The following is a 19295-nucleotide window of genomic DNA, read 5'->3' as shown; positions in this document are numbered from 1 at the left end:
ACATCTCCAATTTTGATATCATGTTTAATACCACTTTCCTTCATAATGTAATCCATATAGATAATGAATAACAGAGGGGATAATGTACATCCTTGTTTCACACCAGATTTAACATTAAACTTTCTTCATGTACTTCCTTCAATTCTAACTACCAAATACAAAATAAACACTTTTAAATACAGCAAATTTGGTGGCCTAATCAATAATTTAACATAGGTGTTTGTTATATGAACACCAAGATCCTAAATTACTACAGTCCTAATTATAATTAACTCTTAGATCAAAAGGATATGTGGGTAAAATATGTGCCATCCGTATTCTTGGGATTTTTAGACCACTGATTTTGCTAGGATTAGGGTAACAAATAAGAATTTCACAGGCATCTTTATATTTGTGCTCATACCATGATTTGGTGTAATGTAAACAAAAGGTGCTTTTCCAGTCAATTCTATGTAGAGTATTCAAGGCATGATCAGAAAAGCCAGATTTGTCATAGTTGTTATATTTAATGTGACGTTTATGTTAATTTTTTCGGAACATATAAAAACTGGACTTCATTTGTTTCAGTGGGCAAGCACTTAAACATGAATACAGTATATATAGGGTGGGCCAGTGGAGGAAGCAGATCCTTGGATGAGTTCAATAAGTTATTTCATTTTGCAGGGGATTAAAAAGTGGCATTAAAGTTGCGTTTCTGTAGTATTTTATCTGATCCCTTTAATGTACGGAATGGCCACAGTTTATTGTAATCTAGTTTATTTTTAAGTACAGTTTTGTGAAGAATTTTGTTAACAGCATTTTTGCTATTGCCCTTTTCAGGAAGGTACTGCTGATAACGTTTTAATTCATGTTTAAGTGCTTGCTCACTGAAACAAATCTTTAAAGCCCTTTTTTAGTGTATTAATGACACACTAGTTTTTGCATTGGGTTGTGGTAATACTGTGTGTGTGTATATATTGAACAGTATGTGTAGGTTCATGGTATCGTTCTGGCAGTCTTTCCTTCAAGAAAAGGAAGTGTGTTCTGACTTTCAATTTCAATTGTATGCATTTGTGTAGGTGGCCATGGGACCAGATAATGAAAACATCATCAACGTATCTAAGCCAGACTTTGAGTTTTAAAGTAAAGTAATCTAGAGCATGTTGCTCAAAAAACAGCATATAGCAGATGGGCAAAGAGCACTGTGATATCAGGTGGGAATCTGTTCTGCAAAAGAAGAATTGTGTCATTGGTTGGAACATTTGTGAAAATGGTAGCTATGTCAAAATTAATAAATTATTTTTTATCAAGCTTGATGCCCTTAATTTCATTTACAAAGTGTTATGTGTTTTTAAAATAGGAAGGGGAAGGACCTACCAACTCCTCGAGTGTTGATTCTAGTTTCTTGGCTATATGATAACTGGTGCTGTTGGTACCTTCCACTATCAGCCAAAGCTGTATGTTCCGTTTTTGAATCTTGGGCAAACCATACATCCTCAGAGAACGAGCATAGTGCAGCAGTAGTTTTTAACTCTATCTGCAGGCAAGGATATGACTGATTTAAATAATTCTTCTGTTTTCTTTTTAATCCAATTATAGTTGGATTATATTTACTTAAGAGGGAAAATGATAAAGCTGGGCTTAATTTAAACATCAGCAAAACAAAAGTGATGGCTTCTGGCAATTTAAATGAATTTATAATAGAGGAAGATAAAACAGAAATCATTAAAAGTTATGATGTACTGGGATCCAGAATCAGAAATAATGATAAATGTCAAGATGAAATTAAATGAAGGATAGTCATGGAAAAAAAAAGCTATGTTAAACCTGGCAAACATTATGAAAGACAGAGGTGTGAGTAAGGCCAAGAAAGTTAGAATTGTCAAAGTAATGGTATTTCCAGTAGTTATGTATGATGTGAAGCTGGATATTAGGAAGAAAGACAGAAAGCTAACTGATTCATTTTAATGATGGGTGTTGAGGAGACTGTTAAGAATCCCATAAACTACAAGAATGACCAATAAGACAATTTTAGAGAGTATAAAGACAATGCTCCTTGTTAAGATGTCTGCAAACATAATTAAGAGGTGATGGAAAAATTGAGGAACAAAGATTTCTAAGACAGTCTGCAAGTTTTGTAGTATTCCAATGATTGGTGGACTGTCTCTAAAGATAATCCACAAATCACTGGAATACAACAAAGATCTGTATTTAAGTTTTATATAGCCTACACTCATATGTGGAGGTCCACAGTTAGAACTGAAGGCAATACAAATAGGGGATTTCATGTTACATCAGGTGTAATAAAAGGGTGAACACCATCCCAACAGTTACTGACACATATAGATAACATTATAAAGAAAATTGGCATTAAGCCTAATATCAAAACCAGAAATTTTAAATTACCTCTTCAGTTTATGCGAAAGTTGTTATACTCCTACACAAAACTACTACAAGTTCAACAAATTTGGAATGAAAATCAACAAGCAATAGACAAATAAGTATCTCAGTGGTAAACATACAGAATAAATAAAATATTTAAGCTAATTCTGTATAATGGAAGTTTTTTCACTTGGCTATGCTACCAGTTACATATCTGGTTTAATCCTTTATCCAAGTGTAAGCAAACAAAGTTTGCACCTGAAATATTTTCAGGACTGGGGCAACTTGTGGCATAAGCTGTAATCACTTACCTTAGTATCCCATAATGCAAAGGATCATGACCCAGACCGGTTTCGACCTTTATTGAGGTCTTGTCAGTGGGAGCTAGACCCAGAGATGGTGATACTAAGGCGGAAGTAATTCAAAAGTCATATCACCATATACCAGTTGCCAAAAGGTGTCAATATCATATTATTAAAATTCTCTGGATAAGAGATAGTTGATGGAAGTTTTTTTTTGCATTACTTTCACCTTGGTATCACTACCTCTGAGTCTAGCTCCCACTGACAAGACCTCAATAAAAGTCTAAACCAATCTGGGTAGTGATCCTTTCCATAATGCATAGCATTATACATACCCATAAGGCTATGTACTTTGCATTATGGGATACTAAGGCAAGTGATCAAAGCTTATACCACCTTTATCATGAGTTGCCCCAGTCCTAAAAATATTTCAGGTGCAAACTTTGTTTGCTTACACTTGGATAAAGGATTAAACAAATATATAATTTGTAGCATAGCCAAGTGAAAAAACACTTCCATATCAATCCACCTATATCTTGATCTTCCTTTGGGTCTTTTTCCTGCCAACCTGGCAGAGAACACTTGTTTTGCTAATCTTTCCTCTCCCATTCTGTTTAAATGACCATACCGCCTGAGATTAGCTCTGCTAACGAATTCCTGGATGCTGGCAATGTCAAGTTCTTTCCTAATATCCTTGGTTTTAATATGATATTGCCATTGATGTCATCTGTTCATACCCCTAATCTTTCTCAGGACTCTCATATCTGCAGTCTCTAGTCTTTGGTCAAGTGTTTTACTTCTCACCCAGTTCTGAGATTCATAAGTTAAAATTGGTTTGAACACTGTCTTGCACAAAGCTAATTTAGTGTTTTAACTAATCTCTCAATTATTACATATAACTTTATTCATTTGACTTCCTACCATACCAGCTTTGTTGATTCTTTTATCTATTTCCATATTTAATTTACCATCTTCACTAAAAATCATGCCTAAGTAGCTGAAATGTTTTACTTGTTCAAGAGGTTCTCCATTCACAATGCAATTGATATTTTCAATTCTTCTGCCTATTTTCAATGTCTTTGTCTTGTTATTGCTGACCTTCATACCATATATATTACAACAGTTATTCAATTTAGTCAGGGAATCTTGCAGACTTGTAGTGGATTTATTTAGAAGTATAACATAATCTGCATAAAGCAAACAGATGACATTAACATTTCCAATTTTGATATCAGGCTTAATACCACTTTCCTTCATAACATGATCCATATAGATAATGAATAACAGAGGGGATAATGTACATGCTTGTCTGACACCAGATTTAACATTAAATCAACTTCCTGTACTTCCTTCAATTCTAACTGATGACTTACAACTCAAATAAACACTAAGTATTGCTTGATATAATGCCCCATTAACACTATGCAGCTGTAACATATTGAATAGCTTCTCTTATTTATCCATTATTTTGAATTGTATTAATTTATAACCTTCTTCATGAATTTTTGAGAGGCCATATAAACGAGTAGTTCTTCCAAAATGAGTGTACAACTTGTCCAAAGTATTTTGATCCCAACTAACAACTTCGTCAAGTAGCTTATTTAATTGATTAATTTGTGTTTTTGTGGGATTATAACTAATTTCTTGATAGGTGAAGATATCCTATAAAAGGCAGTCTATGTTCCTCTCATAGTCAGCCTTATCCATTACTACTACAGCTTTTCATTCATCTGCTTTCGAAATAGATATATTGCTGTTTTGTCTTAATGAAAACAGTGCACGGGTTTCAGCAATAGATAAATTATATGAAGATAATTTGCTTTTAAAAAGTAAAGCAGCTTCAAAGTGTAGTTTATTACCATCTTTGCTGGAAAGTCCCGACAGATTATGTTTATGTTGTCCACAGCAAAATCATGGCCTTTAGTATATACTAGTTTCAGCATCAGACAATGTCCAGAAATATTCATAATCCTTATGTTAATAGGAGTGTTGTCAGAAGTAATTTTTTGCTTACGGTATAGTGATTCATATTTTTGCATCAGTCTGCAGGAATGTCTTTCATAAGAATGGGCTATGGGATATGGTTCTCATCTGTTGCCATCTACAAAAGACAAACTGTCACCTCTATCATTAGCAAGCAATTACCAGTAACATACTTTGAGCAGACAGGCCATTCTATTGAAGAAAAAAATTAATAAATATCAATATTATATCGAATACATGAAACCTCAAAAGTCTGTTTTGGCATAACATGGTATTATTGACACCAAACACAGCATCCGGGGATGAAGCTGGTCTTCTCCATAGACGCAGGTTTAAATATTGAAAGCTTTTTCAAAGAAAGTTAGCCAGCCTGGTTGGCCAAGTGGCTAGCATATCTGCTCTCTAGCCAAAAGGCTATGGGTTTGAATCCTGCTATGGGCATGGATGTTTGTGATTCTCCATGAAAATACTAGTGGTGGTGGTTGGCAGTAGATGGTGTGGATGATGATAGTTGCAGTTTGTGTAGGTGGTGAATTGAGTGGTAGAAACAGAGTAGTAAAGTAGATGCCCTCCTTCGATGAGTCCTTTGGACTCCTTGGTGGTGTTATATAATAATAAGTTGCAAAGCCCTTTTACATTGGCCAAATCTGAATCATAACGATCGTCTCTCTCTCTCCCAACAGTTTTATTTTATTGTATGTAACCATCAAAAAATAGTTTTTAATATTTTTAATGTTATTCATTAATATTAATTTCTAGCATGTGGCAACAGTTTCTAATTGGAAAACTTTAAAAAATTCAGTACATAAATGGACAGTGCTCTTTCTTTGCCATGTGCTGATTTATTTATGGAAAATTTTGAAAATGTTTTCTTATGTCAACCCCAAAACCCAGGAAGACACATGAAATCAATGAAGTAGTCATATTTTCCTGTATAAATTGTAAAATAGCTTATCACCATATTTTTAAATACTCTGAAGCAGAGCTAGTTATTTCTGAAATGGTTATTTTAGAGAGCTGAAAAATAACTATTATAGATAGTTGTTTTACAATTCTCTGGAAGGGTATTGAGAAATCTTTAAATAAAATAAAGGATGAAAAGAAAGTACATTGCTTTTTTGAAGTGGAAATTTCAGCGTCAGAGACACCTGTCAACTTAAATGGATAGCTCATTCTTAGGAATTGGAATCATTAAGAATCAACTCTTTATTAAAAAAAAGTATCTGAGAAATTGGTACTTATTTTTGAGGATCTGATTTACTAGGAGAGTTATTAGTCATCTTAAGATCAGATATAATTTTAAATAATATTTTTTGACTTTATAATATACGTTTTTGTTGTTTTCTCTTTAGTAAAAGTTTTTCTTCGACCCATCTGTCCCTTAAGATGAGTAGGGATCATAACAAATTAATGCATCTGGCATGTTGCACCTCTACTGCATCCTGTAAGAGCAAGTATTTTTTGGCTGTAGATCTGTGTTCATGGGCCTGGTTTGCTGTTCTGAGGAAAGAAAAACCCGCGTTTCAAGGAGAAAAAACCTTTTACCTCCCTAATTGATTGAAAAGACCTGATAAAGGTTCCTCATGTCATAGACAGAATTTGAACTCAGTTCTTTCCACCCAAAGGATTCATCTGAAGCAACTGAGCTATGGATGCTAGTAAAAGGTTTTAGGGTTTCTAATTCATTTGACTATACATTTTGATTTAGAAATGCTTTGTGAATTATCTATAATTTGATTTGAATCCTTAAAATTTTTCTTCTTAACATCTAATTTTTTAGTTAAGAGAGATTTTTTGACCTTCTGTTCTCCATATTTCTATCACTTCCTGTGAGGCACCTGTGATGAGGGGGACCTCCTAGCAATAGTACCGACCCTTTTCATTCTTCTTTTTTTTTGCTTTTCTTCCTGTATTATTTGCTATACTTCTCTTGCGGTTTAGTATACTATCTTCAGACCACCACCATCATCATCATCATCACTGGGATCCAGCACTCTGGTGCCATGTTTGGCATGTGGATATCCAGAAAGGAGGATCGTAGTAATCTTTAACTACTTTGGCAAGATGGGCTGTGCTAGATAAGCTAGCCAAGATATCAGTCAGTTAGTGGGCCTGCAATGATCAGCAATGTTGAAGTAAGTCTCATAAACCCATGGTCCAGGAATTGGGGCACACAGCTTGCTATCGTGCTGTTATAGCATCTAAAGTAGTTTTGGCATTCCACTCCTGAGTCTAATGAAAAAAGTATTTTCACAAAATACACATTATTTCTGTTTAATTCCCTTATGATTACAATATATAGTATATTGTAATAATTAATATATAATAAGGTAAGAAAGCTGACTATTTGAAATACACTTAAGTTTCTTTTCGCATTGCCAGTTCTGGTAATACTAAGGCATACATTTGTGTTAATAAATACAAATAATTTAAAAATAATAAATCATAAAACTTAAATTTTATTTATGAAATTTATACTTAATATCTACACATACTGGTCACTGAATTAGAAAAACCTTTATGCAGCTATATGTAAACATTACTTATGCAGCATATATGCAAAATACTTGGTCACATGCATCTCCATCTATTAGTTCTAGGCAACTCTTTAAAAATGCTGCTGGTCAGTAATCATTAATAGTGTTGATCATAATGGGAGGAGGGATTTTTTGGAGTTCAATGAAGGGCATATTGCGGTGTTGTCTGGCTGGAGCCACGAATTTGAAAACAGCAGAGCTGACTGAATTCTCAAAAGATGAGATATTCCAGTGATTAACCAGTGGAATAATAACCCACATTACTTGTCTAAGAGATGTAACTGTAGTCCTAAGACAGTCTGTCAGAAACGAGATTTCTGACAGACTGTCAAAGATTGACAGATTGTCTGAGAAGGCTTGTATGGACAAACAAAACTTCCTGTGTGCAGCAGTTGACCAACTTATTCAGTACTAATGGTAGGCAGAGTTTGGCAGGAGCCTCATGAAGCAATGAACCCAGCTTGCTGTGTAAAACTCAAGGTTTTAAAGTGGTGTATTGTGTAGAGGATGCTCTGTTGGTACAGAATGGTTCCCCCAAAGAAGCATTTAATGAATGCTGTTCCCCAGACATATCTCACTGAATTATGCACAAGAAATTGAAGAGGATCGGTATTGGCAACTGCATGCCTATATGGAAACCACTGATTTCTGCAAAGAACCAGAAAGTTCATCTACTATGGTGTCAGGAACACCATGACTAGACACTGGAAGACTGGAAAAAAAGTCGTATGGTCCAACATGTTCTGTACTGATGGTAGGCAGAGTTTGGCAGGAGCCTCATGAAGCAATGAACCCGGCTTGCTGTGTAAAACTTAATGTTCCTAAGGTGGTGTATTGTGTGGAGCATGCTCTGTTGGTACAGAATGGCTCCCCAAATTTTTCTGGAAGGTTGGGTGTCTTCTGAGGAATATCTGAACATTGTTGCCGACTGATCAAGCCCATCCTGCAATGTCGACTTTTTATCCAGCAGGTGATGGTTGTTTCATGGACGACAGAATCTACAAAAGACAAACTGTCACCTCTATCATCAGCTGTGGTTCAGCGAGCATGACAGCAACTTCCAACATCTTCCCTGACCACAAGTGCAGATCTGAATCCCATTGAGAATGGATGGGGGCATGTCAGGAAAACAGATCTGAGAGCAGAGTCCTTTTCCATCAAATCTGACCAGTTAAAGAACTATCTGGTTAAAGAACTGATATGATGTACATGCAATCAAACACCTTATGGAATCTATGCCAAACCCAAAATGTGCTATAATTCCAGGTCCTACCGTAGGTCCAACACTTTATTAAATAAAGGTTTCTAACTGAGTGACTGATATGTATATAATACTGTAATTAACAATTATATGAGATTTTTATATGCATTGAAGGTATAAAGAAGGTTCCTTGCTGGCCCCTGTTAATAGAACATGCTGCATTGTGTCTGTGGTCTAAGTTATCATCTGAAATTTTGCTGAGATTGCTTACAATCTCAGCAAATTACCTTAAGAACATATATCATATTTCATCTGTAAAAGTTAGCAGTGTACAATACCATTGTTAGTGATTTATCACAGTGAAATATTAGATTCTGCTTATTAACAAGCAACAGCTTTGGATTATCGTTGTGGTTCTGCCAGATATTTCAGTAATTCCTTGAAGTACATGTAGATCCTTTTACTATTTTTGAAACAGTGGGGTTCTTAGATTATTTAACACACAGCCCACCCAATGTACATTAAGTCTACAACCTTTTTCATAACATTGCTTTATTGTTAAACAGCACTCAATTGGATAGTTGTAGAAACAATTCACTTCTTACTGAAAAATAATAAATGTCCTAACAATGTGGTCTTACAAGATAAAACCAAAGTTAATTCAGAGAATTCAGACTGAATGTGGTCTTTAGAATGAATGCCTTCCAGACTTCAGCAAATTAATGCATCCATACTTGTTAACATTAGGGGATTGGAAACCTCTGGGAAGGATTGAAATAAAGGTGTTTACTTGTTTATTAGCTGAAATTTCGGATTGAAAAATATCTTTCAGCCTTTTGGATTACTCAAATTTAAGATATCATTTGATGTTACTTTTAATTTAGTTGAATAAACTGTGAGAAATGCATGTACCTGTGTCAAGATTTCATTAGGCACATTCTCAGTAAGATTTTCGTGAAGGATTATATTCATTAGTAGCAGGTAATAGTGCTACACTGAATTCTTTCAGGTTCGATCTGTCTTGAACTTTACTCATGTCTAATGAGTAGTTCAACATTTCTGGTCTTGCCAAGATCATGTTATAATCATATTTCTTTCTGAATCCTCCTTCCCTCATAAACATTTTTTATTGATAATTAATGTATCCTAATTTTTCACAAAAGGTTGAAAATTATAGCCATGTAAAACATCTTCAAGCAAATCCTTTTTTGAGGTCTTACCCTTATAAGGAACATTGAATTTATAAAAACAAGATTGATTATATAATAGAAAGTGGTTGCATGCTTTTAAATCCAGTATCACCTTAAGTGTGTGGAACCCGGTTGACTCTTTCTTCCCCTATCCCCCATTTATAAAGATTTTTAGTAAATCACAATCTTACAAATTTTGGGATTTTAATTTGGATTCAGATCTTGAAACATCCTTAAACTCTTAGAAATTTCCTTAAAATGGTCCTGATTCTTAGCAAAATTAAATTTTTGTTGGGAGGGGGAGGGAGAAAGATGCAGTATTTTATCCCTTTTTTCAGGGTTGTAGCCACAAACTAAAAAAGTGTGAACCTTTCTGAGCTCAGTTTCAAGGGTTGTGTCATTTGGACAAATAGTCCTGGCACTGTGTGCAAGTGTTTTGAGGATATGTACTCTTGGAATAGCTGGTGATATGATTACTCAGGTAAATATCTTCCTGTGTGTTTGGATTTAACAGAAAAGGATAATGAACCATTTGGTAGTCATGCCAGTAGTGTGTCTAGAATTTCTAGAAAATTAATTTTTTTTTTCTATTACGAAGTGTATTTTTGGATGTTAATTGATTAACACTACCTAACCGTGCATGTGGATGGAATATGTCAATCCTCTTAAAAAAATTCAAATGCTACATGTTGTTTGGTTACTACAGTTGTAATTTGTGCTCAGATAATGTTGGTTATAAAACCAGCAAAATTTTAATAAATTCAAGAAGTTAATTATATTTCTTTCTCTTAGTTTTGTTTATACAGCATTGTTATGAATGTCCACCAACACTTTAGCCTATCTATTTATATACAGATTCCAAAGATAGTTATCTAGTTATTCATCTAGTTATCTTCATCCGTTATCGTAAGGATCATCTCAATTGAGATGATCAACATTCAATTTTTGCATTGAATGCAAAAATTACATCTCTTATAATTTATATGGCAAGATGGGATTGGCAGACCATACTAGGGATATTCTTTCACACAGGATTAAATGGAAGAAGATATCTTTGCTGCATAGAAATTACTATAGGTTTGAGAGACCTATTTCTAGAATAGTCTCTCAAATTGCCGATTCTAGAAATTCTGACTTCTGATTAATGTCTTAACAAGGCATCCTTCTTAGACTGTGTAGTCATATTAATCTGAAACCAAATATAGTCCGACTTCTCCAGATTAAATTTATGATTATCTGGCATTTATTAGGATGTTAGTTATTTTATCAGTTACGGTTTAAATTGCTAATTCACCTGTCTAGTTGAGTGTTATCTGCTTGTCAAAGTGAAATAAATACAATTCACAATAGTAAGACCGATTGTGAATTGTAATGACTCTCCCACCGATAGAATTGCTAAATTTCTGTCAGATTTATTAACTGTCCATACTGGACAATCTAGATCATTCATCGAGAATTCCACACATTTTCTTGAGAAAATCAAGGATATTCAAATACAAGAATCAGCTTTGACATTGTTTCCCTTTTTACCAACATTCCATTACCCTCCTGATATTGCAAAGATTTTTGAATTCAAATGGAAAAACAAGACAGTTGAAGCATCTTTTGAACCATCTGGAAGATAACCTGTTCTCATTTATTCTGCACTTATTACAACGCTGCTACTTCATTCACAACCCTCTGAGAAAAAAGTCTTTCCCTTGTTGCACAAACCAGTCATTTTTGTTCTAGGTGTTTATCAGAACCCCAATATGGCAGGATTGAAGAAGCATTACGAAAGATGGCAAATTTTAATAGAGATGGATTTATTATTATTATTACAGCATCTCCATGGAGTCTGGAGACTCACTGCAGAAGATCCAAATCAATCATCATACACACAAATCCTATCAACACCTCTTCTTGAATTCATTCACCATCAGGGAATTCACAACCAATTCTGGCAATCCATTCCCCTCCCTCACTACTCTCCATGCAAAAAATCTGGTCATCCCCCCCCCCCCACACACACACACTAACAACACTCTTACACAACTTCCATGGATGACTCCTAGTTCCCTATTTGTCACATATTGAAAATTTCACTTGCATCAATTTTATAAAACCCCTTTAATATCTTAAAAGTTTCTATCATATCCCCTCTTTTCCATCTATCAACTAAACTTTGTAACCACAAACCTCAACTTATTCTTGTAGTGAGCACAGACCTGTCACTATCTCGGTCACTCATCTCTGAATAATTTCGAACACCTCCAGGTCCCCAAGAAACCCAGGTGACCAAATCTATGTGCAGTAGTCAAGAGGTGGCTGAATCATAGTCTTATAAAGAGGGATAATAACTTCCTTATCTTTACTTGCAAGCATGTTTTTCAACATTCTAATAATTTGTTGAACTATTTTACTAACTTTGCAATATGCTCTCTGAATTTTGACTCATTGATCAAAGAAGATCTTACCAGAAGTTCTGATCAAAATTGATTGGAACTTTTAGTAATTCAGGACTCAAATGATTGTGTGGCGAATTTAGAATAATCTGAAGAAAAAATGATAACTTAGTATCTTTTTCTTTGTATATTGAAAGCCACTTTGTATTCTTTAAGATGTCTTTGTATATTGTTCCAATATATAAAAAACTGATGGAAAATATTCAAAAGCATGTGTTGATGGTGTTTCTGACTGGGAACAAAGCTGAGAAAGTTTGGAATACACATCCATAGGACGAGCAGAAACAGTTATGGTGGGAAAAAAAAATTACTTCTTAGTATGAGACTTAACGCAGAGAGTCAGGGAAACTAGAACATCAAAAGAGAAATGGGAAAAATGTATATGAAAGTTCAGCCATGGTATACAAACAAGATAAAGATGTGAATGCCTTTGAACATGGTTATGTATGTGGCGAAGGAGTGGAAAAATATGCTTTGGGTTCGGACCTTTTAAGTATGTCTTGGGAAAAGAGAAAATTCTAGAACAAGACCAAATACAATGCATATCTAATTATAAGAATAGGCTAGGCCGTAATTTATTATGTCTATACATGAATGCCAGGAGCATTAGAAACAAAGGAGTTGAGTTTGTTGCTTTATTGAATACGATGTGGCCTAAAATTGTTGGCACTAGTGAAACCTGGCTATCAGAATCAGATATGGTAGGTGGGATCAAGTGTAACGGATATACTATTTTTAGGAATGACAGAAAGGATAGGAGAGGAGGAGGAGTACTACTAATTATATCAGCTGACTTAAGTCCAGTTAGGGTAGAAACACAAGAAAACAATGATGGTAACAATGCCCCATGTAGAGGTGAGTTTGAGTATCTGGTGTGAAGTGGAGGTTAACAGGATGAAATATATGGCGGGATGCTGCTACAGACCTGGCGGCTCAGTTGCAGGGGACGAAAAAAATGCATTGCCAATTTAGCCTTATGGGTACCAAGCGAATGATCATTATGGGCGACTTCAATTTTCCAAACATTGATTGGGTAGAAGAGAAATCTCACGATAAGAGAGAACAGGAATTTACTGAATTGTTGTGAGACACTTCTGGAAGTGAAGCGAAGCCTTTTGGCTCTCTTATTTCAGTAAATCTTGGTGCCTTTTGTGATATGACACCTTTTTTGGCAACTCGTATGGTAAAGTATACAAGTTCTACATCACTAGAAACTGAGTATTTACATTTACATCTGGGTCTGGATTCCACTGACGAGACCTCAAAAAAGATCGAAACCGGTCTGGGTAGTGACCCCCCCCTCCCCATAATGTATAACATCATACATGTCTGCTAGGAGATGTATTTTACATTATGGGAAACACTAAGGATAGTGATTTGAGCTTGCTCACCTTTACTGCGAGTTGCCCCTGTCATGAAAGGCTTGCTTATGCTTGGATCCGCCGAAACTTTTATATAGTTTCTATATTCAGCACGAAACTCTTGTAGTTTCTCTATTCGGCTTTGAAATAATGTTGGATTCAACATCCACTTAATTTGAATAATTGTGCATCAGTAGTTAGATATTCAATTTTAATTTTATGTTTACTTGTATATTTTTGTATGTATGTATGATTATAGTGTCACCTCACACTATTGTATCCTTTTATATTTATCTCTTATGTACTTTACTGTCTTGTATGTCCTTGTGTGTGTGTGTACATGCAGGCACGTGCATGTGGTGGCATATGCATGTATTCTTCTTAACCAAACACTAAATAAAATAAAATGGCAACATTGATGTATTTATTTCCTTGTTCGGTTGTGAGACCACTACACTGTAAATGGTCTATCTAACATAGGAAATGATTATGGAGATGCCTTGCCTCTAAAGGTTAGATCTATGTTGGCATAGGTGATTATTTTACGTACGAATTAAAATCACTCCTCATAATTCTCCATAAAATGTCTCCTGTGCAAGGAGAAGTATTTTTTGTACAACTGCAAAACAATGCATATTTCTGTGCAAGGTTCTTTCAGATCACTGATATATATTTAGATAGCCAGATCAGAATCATGAAAAGTATTGAGAATCTAAGGTTTCATTATAAATACAAAGAAAATGTTTAAGTCTACAGTCATCTGTTTGTCTTGATAATAATACACCATGTCTATCTAAGTAGAGCATTTCAAAGGGAAAAAAACCTCAGAGGCAGATTCAGCCCTTTGAATTTTTTCCTAGATATATTTTTTCAAAATGTTCAGCCTTAAACCCATTTACTTCATCTGTTTTGTTAATTTAAAAATCCTCATTCCTAAAATTACACTGAGAAGACTGTTTCTAAATTTAGTATCTCAGTTCAATGACCCTGGGAGATAATCTGCCACCACATTTTTATTACCTGGAATATAATTAATATCAATATCATATTCTTTATGTTCTAGAGCCCATCAACTTCAAACTGTTTTTTATCTTTCAATAAGGAAAAAAAATTGAAGTAGTTGATAATCAGAAATAAGAATAGCAGCAATAAATCCTAGCAATAAATTTTCTTAGAGAAAGACAACTCTCAGTTCCTCTTTCTCCAGGACAGAATAATTTATTTCAGCACCTGAAAGTTATATGTAGATAAAAGAAATAGGTTTAAAGCAATGCAATCACTGCTCAATCTGGGGGAAAAAAAAAAAAAAAAAAAAACTTCCCCAAATTTTGGACAAATTAATATTAAAGCTATTCTTAGAACTAAATTTAAGGAATCATATTCCTTTTGCTTAGTGTCTCCCCATGTAAATTCCTTTTTTGTTATATTAATCAAACTTGATATTGTTTTCATTCAAGAATGTGTGAGCAAAGCAAATATAAGGTGGTATGGTCACTTAAACAGAATGGAGATGAAAGGTTAGCAAAAAGGTGCTTGGTGCCAAGATGGCAAGAAAGAGAACAAGAGGAAGACTAAGGTCTTCCTCCAGGCAAACTGATTCAGGCCAGAAATGCCTCAGAAGAATGAAATATAAATGAAGGTAAAGTACTTTCTATCCTCTTTCCTTAATGCAATTTGAAAATACCTAGAGTTCAGATTTAGATTAGTGATTATTTTGTGCCTTCTAATTCTTATTTAAAGGAAATCAATGTGTTTTGTGATTTTATTCATATCTGTAAGATCTAAAAACAAATCTTAAACATGAAGTATATGAGCCAGTCATCTTGAAAAAAGCAACTTCTTCTATTAGGTTTTTCTATAAGCATAAAAGCACTGTTTCATTTTGAATTACATTTCTCTATTATTCCAGCTGTCTCATATTACAGTAAGTAAATAATGAAAACATTTAATATATTTCACATGGATTTGATACTATTCTACACAGAGAGGCATATGAGTAATAAGTTGTAGAGAGCACTTAACTGTATTAGTACAAAACATCAATACAATACAATATATTCATTGAAAACATTATGGAATAATCTGAAGACAGACACAAAGAATGCATTAATTAGATTATTTTCATTGACTGTAGTCAAAAGTCTTATTTTTTTAAAATCTTCCTTCTCATTCATGTTTGCTGTTTCAATTTCAAGCATTTCGTCATCAGAAATTCCATCATAAACTTCTAAATCATCCTAGCAAAACAAAAACACTTGTTTTGCGAACATCTTCTCTGCCATTATTTGCGAACATCTTCTCTGAATGCTAACAACGTCAAGTTTCTATCTTGCATATCTCTCAATCACTTAATTTTGATGTGAACTGTAATCTTATTTTATTTTGTAACCACCCTTGCATTTTGAAATCAGATTGTCTATTAAGCCTTTACTCCAGTAACAGAAATAATGCCATCAAGAAATTAGGTGCAAACTGACATTCTTCAGGAAATTAAGAATGGAGATGAAAGGTTAGCGAAAAGGTGCTTGGTGCCAAGATGGCAGGAAAGAGAACAAGAGGAAGACTAAGGTGTTCCTCTAGGCAAACTTATTCAGGCCAGAAATGCCTCAGAAGAATGAAATGTAAATGAAGGTAAAGTACTTTCTATCCTTTTTCCTTAATGCAATTTGAAAATACCTGGAGTTCAGATTTAGATTAGTGATTATTTTGTGCCTAAGAATAACCTACACTTTTTAGATTCTGATCAAAATAATTGCAAAAATAAAAATTATTTATTCTTGTGACTATGTGTGTCTAATAAACTTTATTATGTCAAAGTGCTATCAAAAACCTTACATATCCTCATTTTTAATATATGAAGTCTGACACAGAAAAAATGAGACTGTGCCTGTATCTCCTTTTATTTAATAAATTGAGAAAATTAACTGTGATCTCCTTCAAAATAGTTCCCTTCTGAGTTGACACAGCTGCATATGATGCTGCCAACGTGCTAAGCAATTCTCAGATCATTTTCTTAAAGGCTGTTGGCGATCTTCGTCGTTTTAGCTTTCACATCTTCTTTTCTTTCACTACGAGTTATTCCCGCTTCCTATGCAGGGTCTGCATGTTACTTAGACATCTTCTACAAAAGTAAAAATGGGTTCCTTTGAGCACCAACTTGATCTTTGAGAAGAGGTAGAAGTCTCAGAAGCCAGGTCTAACAAATAGGGTGGTTGCTCAAGCAGAGTGATGTTGTGATTAGCTAAAAACTGCTTCACATACAAAGCGTTGTGGGCTGGTGCATTGTCTTGGTACAAAATCCAACCATTTCTCTACAATTATGTCATTTCCTTCTCACAAGTTTAAGATTTCATGGTAATACTGCTGATTTACCGTCTGGCTGCTGGGAACCCACTCTGCCATTACGACACACTGGATATCAAAGAAAACAATGAACATGGCCTTGAACTTCAAACGACTCACACGTGCTTTTTTTGGTCGTAGAGATGTTGCTGAATTCCAGTGCATTGATTGTTGCTTGGTTTCTGGATCATACATAAATATCCACGTTTCATCACAAGTAATTGCCAAATTCAAAAACTCTGGTTCATCCTTAATGCGTTGCAAAAAGTCCAAACAGTTCCTTGTGACATTGTTTTTGTTCATCTGACAACATTTTGGAACCATTTTTGCACAAACCTTTTTCAAGTTCAATTCTTCTGTTAAAATGTATCAAACACATTCCCCTGTCCAAATGAACTTTCTCAGCAACAGATCAAACACCCAACCTTCTGTCTTTTCGAATCACATCTCACACTTTTTTAATGTTGTCATCGGTAAATGTGCGTGGGCAGCCTGGGCAATCATCATATTTCATGCTTTCTCTACCTTCCGGAAATCATTTGTGCCATTCAAAAATGCATGCATGAGACATGCACTTTTCACCATAAGCCTCAGTCAATAATTGAAAAGTTTCCATTGTAACAAAATTATAAAGGGAGGAATGATGTGAATGTGAGTGCAAGAGCGAAAATGGTATATAACTGTGTTAATGATGGGAATGGGATTTGTTATGGGAATGTTGACGAGGTGAAAACGATTTCGGGTTTGTGTTCATCCAGTTCGGAGACCAATCATATGTGTGCAAAGATGTCTACATGTGTAAAGCATTAGAGAAGAATAGAGATCTGCAAGTTGTCCAATTGGGTCAGGCAGACTGCAAACAAGGGTATTTGTGTACAGAAACAAAGAGGTAGAGTTTGTTGCCTTAGTCAATATGTTGCAACCTCAGATTGTAGGAATTAGCGAGACCTGGCTATCAGAATCAGACCTACTAACTGGTATCGAGTGTCATGGGTACAGTATTTTTAGGAAGGATAGAGTGGATAGGAGAGGAGGGGGGCATGCTGCTAATGATATCGGATGACTTAAATCCAGTTAGAGTTGAGACCTATAAATGTAGTAATAGTACTAACAATATTTCATGTGACAGTGAGTTTGAAGCCATCTAGTGTGAGGTGGAATCTAATAAGACAAATTACACAGTGGGGTGTTGTTACAGACCTGGTGGATCGATTGCTGGTGAAGAAGAAATGCATCACCAAATAGAAAAGGTGAGCACGAAAAGAGTAATCATAATGGGAGACTTTAATTATACAAATATTGATTGGGTAGCAGTAGAATCTCATGAGAAGAATGAAAATGCATTTATTGAGCTGTTGCAGGCCAACTTCCTCACGCAGCATGTGACAGAAGGAACTCGAGGTCAAAGGGTGCTAGATTTGATTATTGTGTCAGAGGGCATTTCAGTTAAAGATGTAACTATTCTGCCTCCAGTTGGTGACAGTGATCATGCAGTACTCACTTGGGAAGTGACTAAGTTTATGAATGTTCCATTCAGAAAAGGTTACATGCTGAACTACAAAGCAGGAAATTATGACCAACTGAGGAGTATACCGAGTTCAGTGGAATGGGATCGGTTGCTGGATGGAAAGAATATCGAGAGTGTATGGGAAGCATTTAAACAATATTTAAATGATGCAATATCAGAATGTGTCCCGAGAGTTTGAAGAATAAATAGAGTAGGAGTCAAATGGATGTGTAATCTTATTAAGCAAGAGATCCGTAAGAAAAGGACGATGTGGAAGGAATACCATTTGCATAAGGATGACGTCCATTATGAACGTTATAAGCAGCAGAGTAGAATAGTCACAACTGTTGTACGGAAAGCAAAGTCTGATTATGAAAAGAAACTGGCTCTGCGTGCGAAAGACAACCCACAAGAATTCTATCGATATGCTGCAAGTAAAAGAAAGAATGAATATGAAAGAATAAACTCATCTAAATCCAGACAGAGTGAGGGTTACTGATGCAGAAGAGGTTGTTCAGTTAATGAGTGCCCATTTCATTAAAAGCTATCAACTTAGTGAATGCAACATTGAGCTCACTGTTACCTCTTCACTAGATGAAGAAACGCAAGTGTGTGAGGCCGAGGTATTAGAGCTGTTGCAAAACTGAATAAGAATTCAGCAATAGGGACTGATGGAATATCAGCATGTATGCTAAAAGAATGTTCAACTGAACTGATCATTCCTTTGACCAGGATGTTTAATATGAGTCTTAGAACAGGGAAGATTCTGCAGGAATGGAAGGAATGTATGGTAATTCCAATGCATAAGGGTGGTGCAAAGACCGATGTATCAAATTATCGACCAATTAGTATCTCAGGAGTGCTGGTGAAGATTTTAGAAAAATTAGTTATGGCCCGCATCCAGAAATGGGTTGACAGTGAATCTCTACTTTGCAATGAACAACATGGGTTTACTAAGGGAAGGTCATGTTTTAGCAACTTGCTCACATTCTATGACAATGTTACCACTGAACTAGACAAGGGAAATGGATACACCATGATACTTTGGGATTTTGCTAAGGCTTTTG

General features: G+C 35.1%; 1 protein-coding gene across 1 annotated transcript in view; it reads right to left on the bottom strand.

Moving 5' to 3' along the window:
- Agps (alkyldihydroxyacetonephosphate synthase) overlaps positions 1-19295 on the bottom strand; it is a 608793-nt gene that overhangs the window by 405392 nt on the left and 184106 nt on the right. The gene's annotated exons all lie outside the window — the stretch shown is intronic.

Source organism: Typopeltis vanoorti, chromosome 9 (genome assembly GCF_054136105.1).
Source record: "Typopeltis vanoorti isolate ZY-2024b chromosome 9, IOZ_Tvanoo_1.0, whole genome shotgun sequence".
Lineage (NCBI taxonomy): Eukaryota > Metazoa > Arthropoda > Arachnida > Uropygi > Thelyphonidae > Typopeltis > Typopeltis vanoorti.
Note: the sequence above shows the minus strand (reverse complement) of the source record. Positions and strands in the feature narration are given on the sequence as shown.